Source organism: Mytilus galloprovincialis, chromosome 10 (genome assembly GCF_965363235.1).
Source record: "Mytilus galloprovincialis chromosome 10, xbMytGall1.hap1.1, whole genome shotgun sequence".
NCBI classification, from domain to species: domain Eukaryota; kingdom Metazoa; phylum Mollusca; class Bivalvia; order Mytilida; family Mytilidae; genus Mytilus; species Mytilus galloprovincialis.
The window spans coordinates 49,075,059-49,088,216 of record NC_134847.1 but is presented as its reverse complement, the minus strand read 5'-3'; the positions used below and the strand labels follow the sequence as shown (position 1 = coordinate 49,088,216).

The window sequence follows — 13,158 nt, the reverse complement described above, 5'->3', positions numbered from 1 at the left end:
ACAGTTGCTCTCGAAAAAAAAACGGACAATAAAAAACACTGAATTCTTTGGTTAAATACAAAGAAATTCGGCATCTTTGTTGATAAAAACATTGAAGTATCATGTTTTATCACTCGAAAAAGCCCGAACTACACTCGAAAAAAAATGGACCGATTCACTCGAAAAACCACGGACACTATACCTACCGTGAAAATGACAATGATTATCAAAGAAAAGGAAAGACAGACAACACTATGGCCAAAATATCAAACAGACAAACATGCAGAAAATAGCAGTCATCAAACTCATAAAATACTAAACCAAAATCTCATAAAATACTGTACCGAGAACTGACGATTAATCAACTTCTACAGTAATTTTCAATAGGAATACTCATTTCAAGATCTCTCCAGTGGATACTTATATCAAATAATCCCCGACGAAGGTATTAATTTTGTACAATGAAAAACATTGTAGAAGATTAGATGAGAGGTGAAGTCCAACTCGAAAAACCTTTAATAAAAATACGTATATATTGCACTGATCAATATTCATTGATACATCATTTGACACAACATCAATACTTTAATGATACGCCTTGTTGAAGTAAAATGTAACATACGGTGTACTCGATTCGCAAATTAATCAATCTTTTATCTAAACATACAATCGACATAGAAATAATTAGTTATGATTTATATTAGAATAAAAAGACACTTCTTTATTAAAAATGTCTACATTTCAATAATTCGATGAATGTCTATTGTGAAATACGATTCGATAGTAACATCTGTTAACCAGCGTAATAAAAGGTTTGTTCAATACAATATTTAAAATTCGTTTGAAATAATGTTAAAACAAGCGAACATAATGAAACTATGTTTAAGAAAAAATGGAAATCACAGCTGTACTAACAACGTCACATTGAAGGCGGGAAATGTTTATTGGATCGAAATTGTTTAAATTAAAAAATCAAAATATAAAATTTACGAGACCAACCAAAAACAGTAGCAGCTCCTACCAATTCTTAAAATATTAAAAATAAAATGCCAAAAAAAAAGAGACATTAAAAAAGAGATAAATGAGCAGAACAGTGCGTCTCGAATTAAAACAGTGCGTCTCAATTAAATGACCTAATGGCGTTGTCGTCTGTAATTAAAACCATCGAATTCAGCCATGTGATGCTTGGATATAATCTGAAAAACTATTTAATCTCGTCCCATGTTTATGTACATGTGCCAAATCCGGAACCGTTGAAAATTGTCTTGCTTGTTTGTTTTATCGGTCTTTTTTTTGTCTGTTATGGAATTGTTGATTATATTATGTAGGGGTTTATTCTCATCCAGTCTAGACTATAGGCATATGGTATCGATGCTTGTCAATTGAGTTCACCTGTAGATATCGTGTTTATTTTTTTTGGAGGGAGCTGAATCCTGTTAATTTCCTGAATAACTGAATTCTGCGTTTAATTGTAATAAAAAAAGACGGCAACTATAACTAAAAACAAATTAAAAAATCGAAAGTTCATGAAATACAAGGTGCAATAGGATGTTAGGGGAAAACCGTTAAAACATTTTGGGGGTGGGGAGAAATGGTGGTATAAGGGGTATGGGATATCATAACATTGCCTGGTAAAAGCGAAAAAACAATCTTACCAGAATAGATAGACGAGAGGATGAAAATGGAGAACATGTAAGTGTGTAATATATTAAAACTAAACTTTGAAATAAATGAAAGTAAAAAACACTAAAAAGTGGGTTATAACATAGAATATTTTAGTTTAAATGCATATTTGTGAACGAAAACTTCCTACCAAGCTTGCCCAAATTGGTGGTCATCATGTTGGTAGATCGAATAAAAACAAGATGAAAAGTATAAATAAAGTACGATGTTGAAGGGCATTGAGTACCAAAAGTTCCTAACGAGTTTACTAAATAAAGCTTAGGTTATCTATTCATGGGGTAGAAAATCACGAGTTTTTCGGGACAATTTAGAGTTTTGTCGATAGTTAAATAACAAGGATGGCCATATAAATGATAATTCATGTCGAAACTAAAATGCTAACAAGTGTAGAAATATTGAGAATATGTTAATCAACTTTCTGCATCAACAATATGTCTTCTTAATCAAAACTGTTTCTAAATATTTTTTCCCCTTTGCTCAACTTTGATTTAAGCATACAGTATACTGCTGAGATTAAATAAAATCGAAGTAATTGAAACGATGAGAAACAAACGCAAATATATTCTAAGTCCTTCAAAAAGAGACAATTCTCTGCTTTTAATTTACTTATTTTTCTAAATGCTCATTACACATTGTAAATGAAATCACCAACACTCATGCAGATGAAATGTATCACAGAGAAAACCTAATTTTACAGGTTACTGATTAGGATCATTTTAGAACGTTTTGATAATTGAGTGGTGATTAATTTCAGGTTTGCTGCAAAATGGCACACGTGCCATTAATCTAAAATGCAATTTCAATTACACGTGCAAAGGAAATGAGAAACAATGTGCAATATCTATCTGTAAACATAAAACAAAAATCTTTAGATCTTCATGATGATGGTTTTGAAAATATTTCGTTTTGGAGATAACAACTTTAACAAAAAGAATGGAAAATTCTGATTTGAATAGTTGTTCATTTCATAGACCATTCAATTCAAAATTGATGCATTGCAGTTAATCAATCTTTCATGTCAGATTGTTTGGGGAAATTTTGACAACAACATGCATCAATATGAATGCAATAATCGTTATTTTCTTAAATGTTCTTTCGGTTACTAGTTAGGACGATAAAGTGTGTTTTCGATGCAATAAATAGAAGACTATTTGGCATCAGTTTCTAATAATTGAACTGCACCAATACGACGGATCATGTGATTATAACGAAAACATATTTACAGAATTAACCTATACGCAACGGACACTCTGCCAGAATTTGAATGTCACATATTTAACATGAACAGCTACATTATTAATGTAAGTGTATGTGTTTCGTTTTCAACTTCGTAGACCTTTCAGGCTTAATTTCATCGGGTGGCCTAAATGGCAGAAAAAGAAAAAGCAGTATCAAATAATGTATGACTTATAAATATATAATTTGCTTTATGATACTTTACATATTTCAAGATGATGATGAGGGATTAATGACATTTTTGAACCATCAAGTATAATTTATGCCAGTATTTGAAGTCTTTAATAAAAAACTCCATCATAGAGGCCAAGATTAATATATTGTACATGTTCATCTATGTCTATTATCACTATATCTAAATTTTTGAATTTTTTTATTTAAAGTAAGCATTTTTCTGCAACCATTTTGAAAATAAATGCTTAATTTTTACATTGTTGACTTCAATTTGTGCAGAATGTTTTTAAAGGTATTGCTTAAACCATGTGTACTTCTCACTCAATCGTTCTCGGTACCAGTGGTCATTCGTTTCGCAGAGTCTTACAAAATGTTCCTTATTTTACAATATCTAACTTACATACAAACAATTAATGTCTTTTAAAGATTTGCAACTTTGAATTAAGAAGTTGTAATCTTTTAAATTATAAAAGGTAAAACACACCTGATTTTAATTATATTTCTGCATTTGTATTAATTAATGCAATTTAAATTATTATGGCGGTTGTTTTTCAATTGTTTCATTGTTTAGTATCGTTTGATTTTGCTTCTTTTTTTCTTCTCCGTTTTGAATTTGGAGATCGGTATATTTGTTATACTTTTTTTATCATTTAAATGTACTTCATAATTCTGAGAAAACGATATACCGCAGCTATGGTTATATTGCTCTCGATAGATCGAGGAGTTATGGAATCCATTAATGATTCTAAAAAGCTTCAAAACACAATCAAATACTTTTATTACTATATACAAAGGTGTGAAGTTCCTGGAGGAAAATGTACTTAATATTACAGCAAACTAAAATTCCCGAAGGAATTAACTAAGTATTTAATGGTAAACTCGAGGTATGGACTAACGTAGCGACACTTATCATCTTTTGTTATATGTTTATTACAATATTATTTACATACTGCAAATACCTTTTCTCTATATGACAGATTTGAACAATATCGGATTTGATGTTTGTTGTATCAAAAGATAGAAATAAAGCTAAAACTGTTAAGAATAGTCAAGCAAATAAAAATAGTGAACTAAATGATGTGGAATTGTGACAAATAGACGATAGACATCTATTGTATGTTTGTGTCTTTCAACTTTAGTTCATTCATATGTTTCAATCTACTATTGTCTACATAAGAAAACGTATGTATCCAGTCAGTAATACGATAGATGTTATCCATTCGTTTGATTTGTTTGAGCTTTTGATTTTGCCATTTCAGGAATGAATGTCATATTTTTTCTGTCTATGAAGAAATAACATAAAACATTTGTCACATGACTAAATTATGTCTATGGGCTGATTACAAAATAACGTAAGCCAATCAAAAGACGCGTTACATCCAAAATTAAATTATTTGATTAGGGACTTTTCGTTTAGATTTTCCTCGGAGTTCAGAAGTTTTGTGATTTTACTTTTTGCAGTGTTAGTGGTACGTCCATTTTCACTAATCTAGTACACGTTTTTGTTCAGGGCCACATCCAAATAAAATATGACATGTACAGGTCATCTTCTTTTTTTTTTTAGAAGATTTGAACGTTTGTTGGTAGTTAAAATGGTCTGTTGAACTGTCCTATATTTTTGGTAATTTTGATACATGTATCCTTGGATACTTGTATTGTTTATGAGTTACCATGGTATGAAAAGGTTAGCTATGCATCATTATCAATTATGATTAGGCCAGTTTAGAAATTGTTATTTTTTTTGACAATTCTAACATTGTGTTAGAGTTTTCTTTTAAATGTAAAAGTCCTTCTATAAACTTTTATCTAATTTAACATTAAACTTTTATCACATAGTACTATGGTTTAGGTTTGTGTCTTTTATTTGGTTTGGAGTGTCCATATCCATTTGCACTTTTGTTTGTTTTTGTGTCCTGTGGAAATTATATATATTATTGCAACAATCCTAGAAGAAAATATTCCCTGCAAAAACATTGATAAACAATACAAAGTCAAAGTCGACAATTGTTCACTCGAGGGATGACAATTTGCTTTATCATCTTCTTAACTATGGTTATTTCATTAATTGTACTAGATGTTCTGTTATGATTAATGTTTAGTTAGACTACCGACTTAAACCTATAATCATAATATATATGACGTGTTTAACCCCTCAGAACATTGCGTATTGATATTTTTTGAAAGATTAACATTTAAAAATATGATAGCCGCCGAGTTAAATTTTAAATAATAAAGTCATCTGCTTAACAAACGAAAAACTGTTATTCGAAGTATCATAACAACAAATAACATACTAAATCTGCCATATGTATATTTCAAATCAACACGAAACCACGTTCCAACATATCCCCAGTGTATATACCTCCTAGATATTAGAAGTCACTAATATTTCCGATAATACAACTTTCCTTAATATTTGATATAAACGTACTAAATGAAATCGACAACTTTGCCAATATCATCTTTAACTAATCAAAATCTCTAGAATAGTTTCTTCTCTAGCTAAATCGATGTCGATATTACGTATCTTTATATAACAGCTACACAAATCTATCTTTAAACCACAAACTATAAAATATCTGACATGTGCTATTCAATGCAAAAATATGAAAAATGATAATAAACAACAATACTTACATACAAAACATTAGTAATCTCCTCCGTGTTAACTAAGCCGGACATCTTTTTAATGATGAAGCTCTACCGTAAGTATGATTAACGACATTACCACATGTCTGTACGCTCGTCAGTGTTTATATTTATAAATATATATTTGCAGTGTGCAACACGTTGCAGTCAGTACTATCAATAAATTGTTGAAAGAAACTTCACAAAAGTAACAAAAAACTGATTGATTTTTAATTCATCGTAAAATGGATTTCTTTATTTTGTCAAATTGCAGCCGTCATTTGTTGTGTATTGATTGGTCAGAATCGTTTGAGTTCTTTTTACACTCATTGCTAAGTAATTTTCCAGATAAGGTTGTAGGTTATTACAATCTATATCAACAGACGGGGGATGGTTAAAGATTTTTTAACACTTTTATGCTTAATAATTGCAAACAATCAAGTGAACTTGCCAAAGGTTAACCAAGCGTGGAAAAATCAACAAAATATAAATATTCTCTTTCTTTTATTAATTGGTACCTCAGAAGGGAATATTTGGAAATAGTTGAAGATGTTTTTTTTTAAACGGATGGAGCAGTGTATGGCCATATCATAACAAACTCAGCATTGATAATAGAATTTAAATTGAGTTCGCCAACCTGCGTTTCTTCTATAAAAGACATAAATAAAAAATAAATAAAAAAAAGATAAAAAGGTCAAGTAAGGAACGAAGTTGAAGTCAAGTATTTGTAATGAATATGGGGACAATTATCAAGAGATAGTATAACATGATAATCCGACACATGATGTTTGCAGTACTTTTAAGCATTACTCATTATCGAGAACGTCCACGGTAATAAAATGTTTAAAATACGACGGATGGTAAATAATGAAGCCATGCCTAACGCAGTCCACACAACACCTATCTATCAATGTTAAAAGGGGAGATCAACGGAATGTAAGTTTTTTTTACCCCACAACTCGAATATGGTATTCAGAACAGAATCTTGTATGGCGTCTGATTGGGTGATACAGTATTGACATTAATTTCAATTGAAAGCTAATACATTTAGGTTAAAAATTCCAGAAAAATTGAATTCATATTTTACAAAGTAAATAGAAAATATGTATTTAATTTTTCTGCACAAAGGAGCCATTGAAGAATTATATCCTATCAAGCATTGTCTTCAACGGCATTGTAAGTCATTATTTTGCCGCACAATAATATTTACATACTTTTTGCTTTTATTCAACTTTAGCATTTCTAGTAACAGTAACTGCTTTCCATTTTGTACTAGTTGTTGTAGTCTTAAAAATAATAAATATGGAACACCACCAGTACATGTACAATATAGAAGATGCATTACGAATCATTTCGCTTACTCTGAATTTGTCATAGTGACTACAGAAGTAGGCAACCATGCCTGAGTACGTCACATAGACAAACACATCTTTTTGCAGATTATTAGATAAAACGATTCAGAGTGTCTTCATTATCGTTTAAAAATCATTAAGTAACCTTTCCATCAACGATAATGTTTTAGTTATGTTATGTTTACTTGGAATATAGAACATGTCCGAAAAAAGTTTTGATGACGTTGCCTCATTTTGTTTTTCTCAACTGATACTTGTGAATATTGACAAACACAGAGATTCTGTCAAATTCATTATCTATATAGTATCAATGATATACGTCTATTCCATAGTACAGTGTACATAGCTGGGAAAAACTTCACATATTGTTGTTATTTCAAGTTAGTCTACTGTTTGAATATTTATTGGTAACGACAAAACTCAATGAGAAACATGAGATAAACACTTTTCCTTCGTCTTTATATGACGAGATCTTAAACTAGCATTTTTCCATTTCAGTTTTTGAGATTGAAATGCAAGTAAATTGATCAACCACGAATGCAAAGAAAATAAACACATTTTCGTTGGAAGTATTGTCAATTTGTTATTTGAGAACCTTTTATAGTTTCCTTTGCGGTATTGGATATGTTCATTAAAAGCTGTGCAAGAACCTTTATGTACCAACGTCTCCATTTGGTTATATTTCTTTGGTGGATAGTTGTCTCATTGGCAATCATAACACACACTCTTATTAATATATTACCTTTGAAATGAAAAATCCAGCTTTTTTATATTCTTTCAAATTTGGGTTGGGGGATGGGTGGGCTTTGTAAATACAATTGTACAACTATTTGACATATGATATTTATTTGTAGACGTTCAATTTATGAATATTCAATTAAATCATAAGTATCATTGACGGAGAACTAAATCATTTATTTTTGCTGCTTCATCACAACTATCTTTATTTTTTTTTAAGGACAATTCCCACTTGCGCTATTAGTCTGAAATAAATCTATTTCGTAAATGAAAATCCTACTTTGCCTTCGGACTTAAGCGATCACAATTTACAAAACCATTTATTTCATGTAATGAATGAATAAAAGTCATTATATTCTATTTGTGGTTTAAAGGCAACAAAGCAAACTAGTCCATTGAAGTGTTCATTGATAGAATATTGACGTTTAAGATATTGTGTAATAGTTAAAACAGTGTATGAGCCAATCTGAACTGAGCATATCGGATGAAAAGGATTATTATTTCACTACTCATTTTCACAGAATTTCTTCATTTAGATAATAACATATATCTCGTGGGATTTTGTCTGATGTTTGGTCCGTTTCTGTGTGTGTTATATTGTAGTGTTGTGTCGTTGTTCTCCTCTTATATTTATGCGTTTCCCTTAGTTTTAGTTTGTTACCCCGATTTTGTTTTTTGTCCATGGATTTATGAGTTTGAACAGCGGTATACTACTGTTGCCTTTATATAGCAGTATTTACATAATATTTACACTTTGAAAAGATCTTTTAAAGTGTCCAATTGAATAAAACATTATGCTTTTATTTAAGAAGGAAAACGAGGGGCAAAATATACCGGCGGGACATTCAAACTCATTGATTGAAAATAAACTGACAACGCCTTGGCTAAAAAAGAAAAAAAAGACAAACAGACAAACAATAGTACACAAGACACAACATAAAGAATAAGCAACACAAACCCCACCAAAAACTGGAGGTGATCTCCGGTGCCTCTGAAGGGTAAGGTGAATTTGAAAGGTTACTGCAAACATACTCATATAGAACCTACAGGAAAAATATACACAGCAATATCAACTGCGCATCGCCATAATTAATGAAAAATTGTAAACGGGGATGGCCGTCTTATTGTCTCAACTATGAAACTTCGGAAGATAACAAGCCTGAGGAAGAATTCTGCAATCAAAGTCTAAAAAAAGATTACTTGTTTCTATCAACGTTACAGGTTTTGTTTAAGTTGCGTTAGATACATTTATATGCATTTATTGAAAAATAATCTTGATTCAATTATAAATTCAAAGATATAAATGTGGACAATACAGCTGCATATTTGACCGGATATGTAACAACTGGACTTTGAATTTACTAATACATCTTAATGATTAACCACATTTCAGTCTAACCTTTAGATTAATGTTCTCTGCTGAAAACATGTACAGTCTTAGCGATACTTCACATGAAAGTTTCAAGTTTGATAAGCCTGACCTAATAACATATATAGTTTGGCCGAATTCGAGATGAGAAATGAGGCAACAAGAAGTTATGGTCCACAGACGTAAATCGTAACTGTTCAATCTTCAGCGACTTTTGAAACTGAGACAATATTTATCATTATACCTAAAATAAAACCAACCACGTCTGATCAGAAAATTGGATAAAAGTCTATTTACTACATGTGCGATAATTGAATGTATGGGGATGGCAATCCATTGTGACATATCGACTGTAATAAACCCCTGAAGGTCGTCATTATATCATTGTTTCTGTGAATGAATGTCGCCATGATTTATAACTTACAAGGAGCAGCTGCTCGGATACAAGCTATAAAGAAGATAGGATCTAGTTATTTTTGTGTATCAATATAAAAAACTAAGACGAATGTCAGACATTAATAAGTTAAATATATGCATCTAGCGTACAATATTATAATCCGGGTATCTTAGATGAGTTTTTTTGAATATTAGTATTTTTTTAAAACAACAAAATCTGTAATATCAATAACTGATGTTTCTCTATGAGACTCTTAAATGAGACCATGGTTGAAGATTGACAGTGTTAACGCTTGCAATTATATATATACGATATAAAGGTAAATATTTGTGATATTAAAGCGACTTTGAAATAATACTATTGAAGGAGTTCTACAAGAAGAAGAAAACTCAGAAAGACCAAATAAAAAAAACCTGGCGCAAACAATATAAGTGTTCTTTGAAAATATCACACTTCTCAGATATATATATATATATATATATATATATATATATATATATATATATATATATATATATATATATACTAAAATTGAACTCTGTGTCCACACTAGTAAAAATATAAATAAAATTAAATTTCAAAATGCTCTTAAAGTCCTTTTATTCTCTACATTTTTCTCCAACCGGTTTTACATCTTTGTGATAATCATGGATGAATGTAACTAACGGTAACGTAACGTCACGATAATATGTCTGTAACAATGCATTAAAGGGACGTAACCCTTACAAAAGTAACGTCTTGTCTGTTTAGGCTTGGTTTGTACTTTTGTATAAACATATTTTCTTTATTAATCCTCATTTCTTCGGTGAATTGGTCGTCATATTGGTAAAATGGGAAAACATTGTATTTGGGTGATTTGGTACTAGCGCATGAATCCAGGTGTTCACTTACGTTAATCATCCTAATTTCTTTATGTCGGATTTGTTGACGGTGAACAGTAAATCTTTTCCGTAAAGTGTTTCCTGTTTGTCCAATATAATCCTGTTTACACCCACCAATTCACCGAAGAAATGAGGTTTAATAAAGAAAATATGTTTATACAAAAGAAAAACCAAGCCTAAACAGATAAGACGTTACTTTTGTAAGGGTTACGTCCCTTTAATGCATTGTTACAGACTTATTATCGTGACGTTACGTTACCGTTAGTTACATTCATCCATGATTATCACAAAGATTTGAAACCGGTTGGAGAAAAATGTAGAGAATAAAAGGACTTTAAGAGCATTTTGAAATTTAATTTTATTTATATATATATATATATATATATATATATATATATATATACGGGTGCCACAGCTAACGTAACCATATTAAGCAGATTCGATATCAATTTCCGTTCATGTATCTTTTACAATTGTTGGAAGGAAAATACCAAGAAATTTCAGAATCAACGTACGAATAAAATCAAAACCAGAATCCTGCAAAAAAAAAAAAAAAAAAGGCTTTTCTATTCACTCTCTGATTATTATTTTTTATTTTTTCATAATGCTTTTATACCTTATGCATGTTATAGGTTAATATATTAAGTTACATCCTCACCGAATGTTTTTTTTTAGAATTGAGCGCCTATTGTGCTATGGTAAATTTTTGCTTAAGTGCTTTGTCAGTATTTGTGTTTCTTTGTTGACTAATTGTTTGTTTTTAAATTGAGTAAGATTATAAGGCATTGTTGACAGCTGTACCTCTTTTTTTTAAAGGTTTACCTAAGATGTCCGTTTGTTTTGTTGACACATCTTAATCACTTTTGAAAGGAAACAATATTCGTTGCTGTGTATGTTACATTTTAATGTTGTGTCGTTGTTCCCTTATATTTGATGCGTTTCCCTCAGTTTTAGTTTATAACCCGGATTTGTGTTTTTTTTTCTATTGGCGTATGAGTTTTGAACAGCGGTATGTTACTGTTGCCTTTATTTCTCAAAAAGCATAAAAAATATATAGACAAGGCTGATTATAAAAAGACTACAAAACATTACTATATCAAAATAACTTAGTGACGGGAAGTATAAGTACCGAGTCGCATCAAATAGACTTAACAATATTATAGAAATAATTTACAAAGACAAATTAATCAAAAAAAGAACAAGTCATTTAGATTATTAACAACGTCAGTACTTAGAAACTATGCTTGAAGGTCATCGTGTTTTATTTGTAAAGTTGATACGTATCTTTTTGTCTAGGTATCTTTCGATGAACTTTAGAAAAAGGACGAGGCGTTCTTGACATACTCCTGGTTCATCATCAATTTCTGCTCAGACACTGACAATATTTATGTGCTTTGTCTATAGGACTTTTTGTTTTTATTTGTTGTCATATATCTGTGTTTTTAAAGTGATTAAAATTATAAACATATGTTGTACATGTTTCCGAATGTTGAACTTCAATATGTTACACCAAAATGCAACAGTCACAGCATTCCAGGGCTTGTATTTCTTTCCTCACTTTCTTGATAGAGGGTTGCTGCTCACAAGTAAGCTATACATCTTAAAAACAGAGTTCCAAGTGGTGATGATGATCATCGCATTGTACGTTTTACGAACGCCATCACGGGCTGATTGACCTTGATGGATTATCCATTTCAAAGGATATGTTCTTTAATGCCATTAATACAATCCTGTTCACTTTCCCGGAATGTGACCTACGAATTTAGACTTATTACCGGGTTTGTACTAACATGACCAGACGACAGGTGCCACATGTAGAGCAGGAGGAAATTGTATACCTTTCCAGAGCATCTGAGATCAGCCGAAGTTTCTAGTGGGGTTCATGTTGCACAGTCATTTTAGTTTTCTATGTTGTATATTGTATACTAATGTTTGTCTTATGGTCTTTTTTTAGCTAATCTGTTTAATTAGTTTATTTTCACAAATGAGTTTGCATGTCCCTCGATATCTTTCGCCTCTGTTTTAATAACATTTGACTAAATAAAGTATACAACAAAAGATTAAATATATTTTTGCAAGATTTATTGACAAAGATCTTGAAGTTTTCAAATACATATATATCGTAAAATCCAATCAAATTTATATCTTAGCGTGTTTAAAGTGTTGGACTAGCTAGCCATAGAAACAATGATGTTGCTTCTTATTCAATATTGGTCTTTTTTTTTGTAAACGTATCTAGATAGGAAAATATTCTTGGTATGGAAACAGTTTATTTACTGTACAGAATACAATGTACAATGTAATCTGGCTAATATTTACAAAAGCGTACATTAACACATAATGATTTCACTGAATCTGCTGTTAAACACTTATCAATTAGTTAATCAAACAAACACGAAATTCTTGGTCTTGGTTGCTTAGTGTTCTAGATTCTACAGTTAAAGCAATCACGTGTAGAATGTCAACGCTGATGGTTTGCAGCTTTCAAACGCCGCATGTGGCAGGTTCTTCGATTCCGATTATAATTGAATAAGATAATTTTCCTGTCTTATGTAGCTGGTTATTTCCAGTCAATACTACTTCCTCAACCAATTATAACTTAACGTCACGATATTTCTATAATGAATAAAATTGGCGTTTAACACCTACCACAATCAATCCAGTAATCAATCTAAAACAACTTGTGTCCATCCAACCGTGTTAAGCTATTTCTAATTGATG

At 30.8% G+C, this 13,158-nt stretch overlaps 1 protein-coding gene across 2 annotated transcripts in view; it reads right to left on the bottom strand.

Annotated features, from left to right (window-relative positions):
• LOC143047731 (glutamate receptor ionotropic, kainate 2-like) overlaps positions 1–5,795 on the bottom strand; it is a 104,772-nt gene extending 98,977 nt beyond the window's left edge. The window contains exon 1 of one of the 2 annotated variants that reach the window (XM_076220954.1): positions 5,710–5,795. The gene's annotated coding sequence lies outside the window, so the exon portion shown is untranslated. The remainder of the gene's footprint in view (positions 1–5,709) is intronic. The other variant, XM_076220953.1, reaches the window with a different exon arrangement.
• Between the last annotated feature and the right edge of the window lie 7,363 nt (positions 5,796–13,158).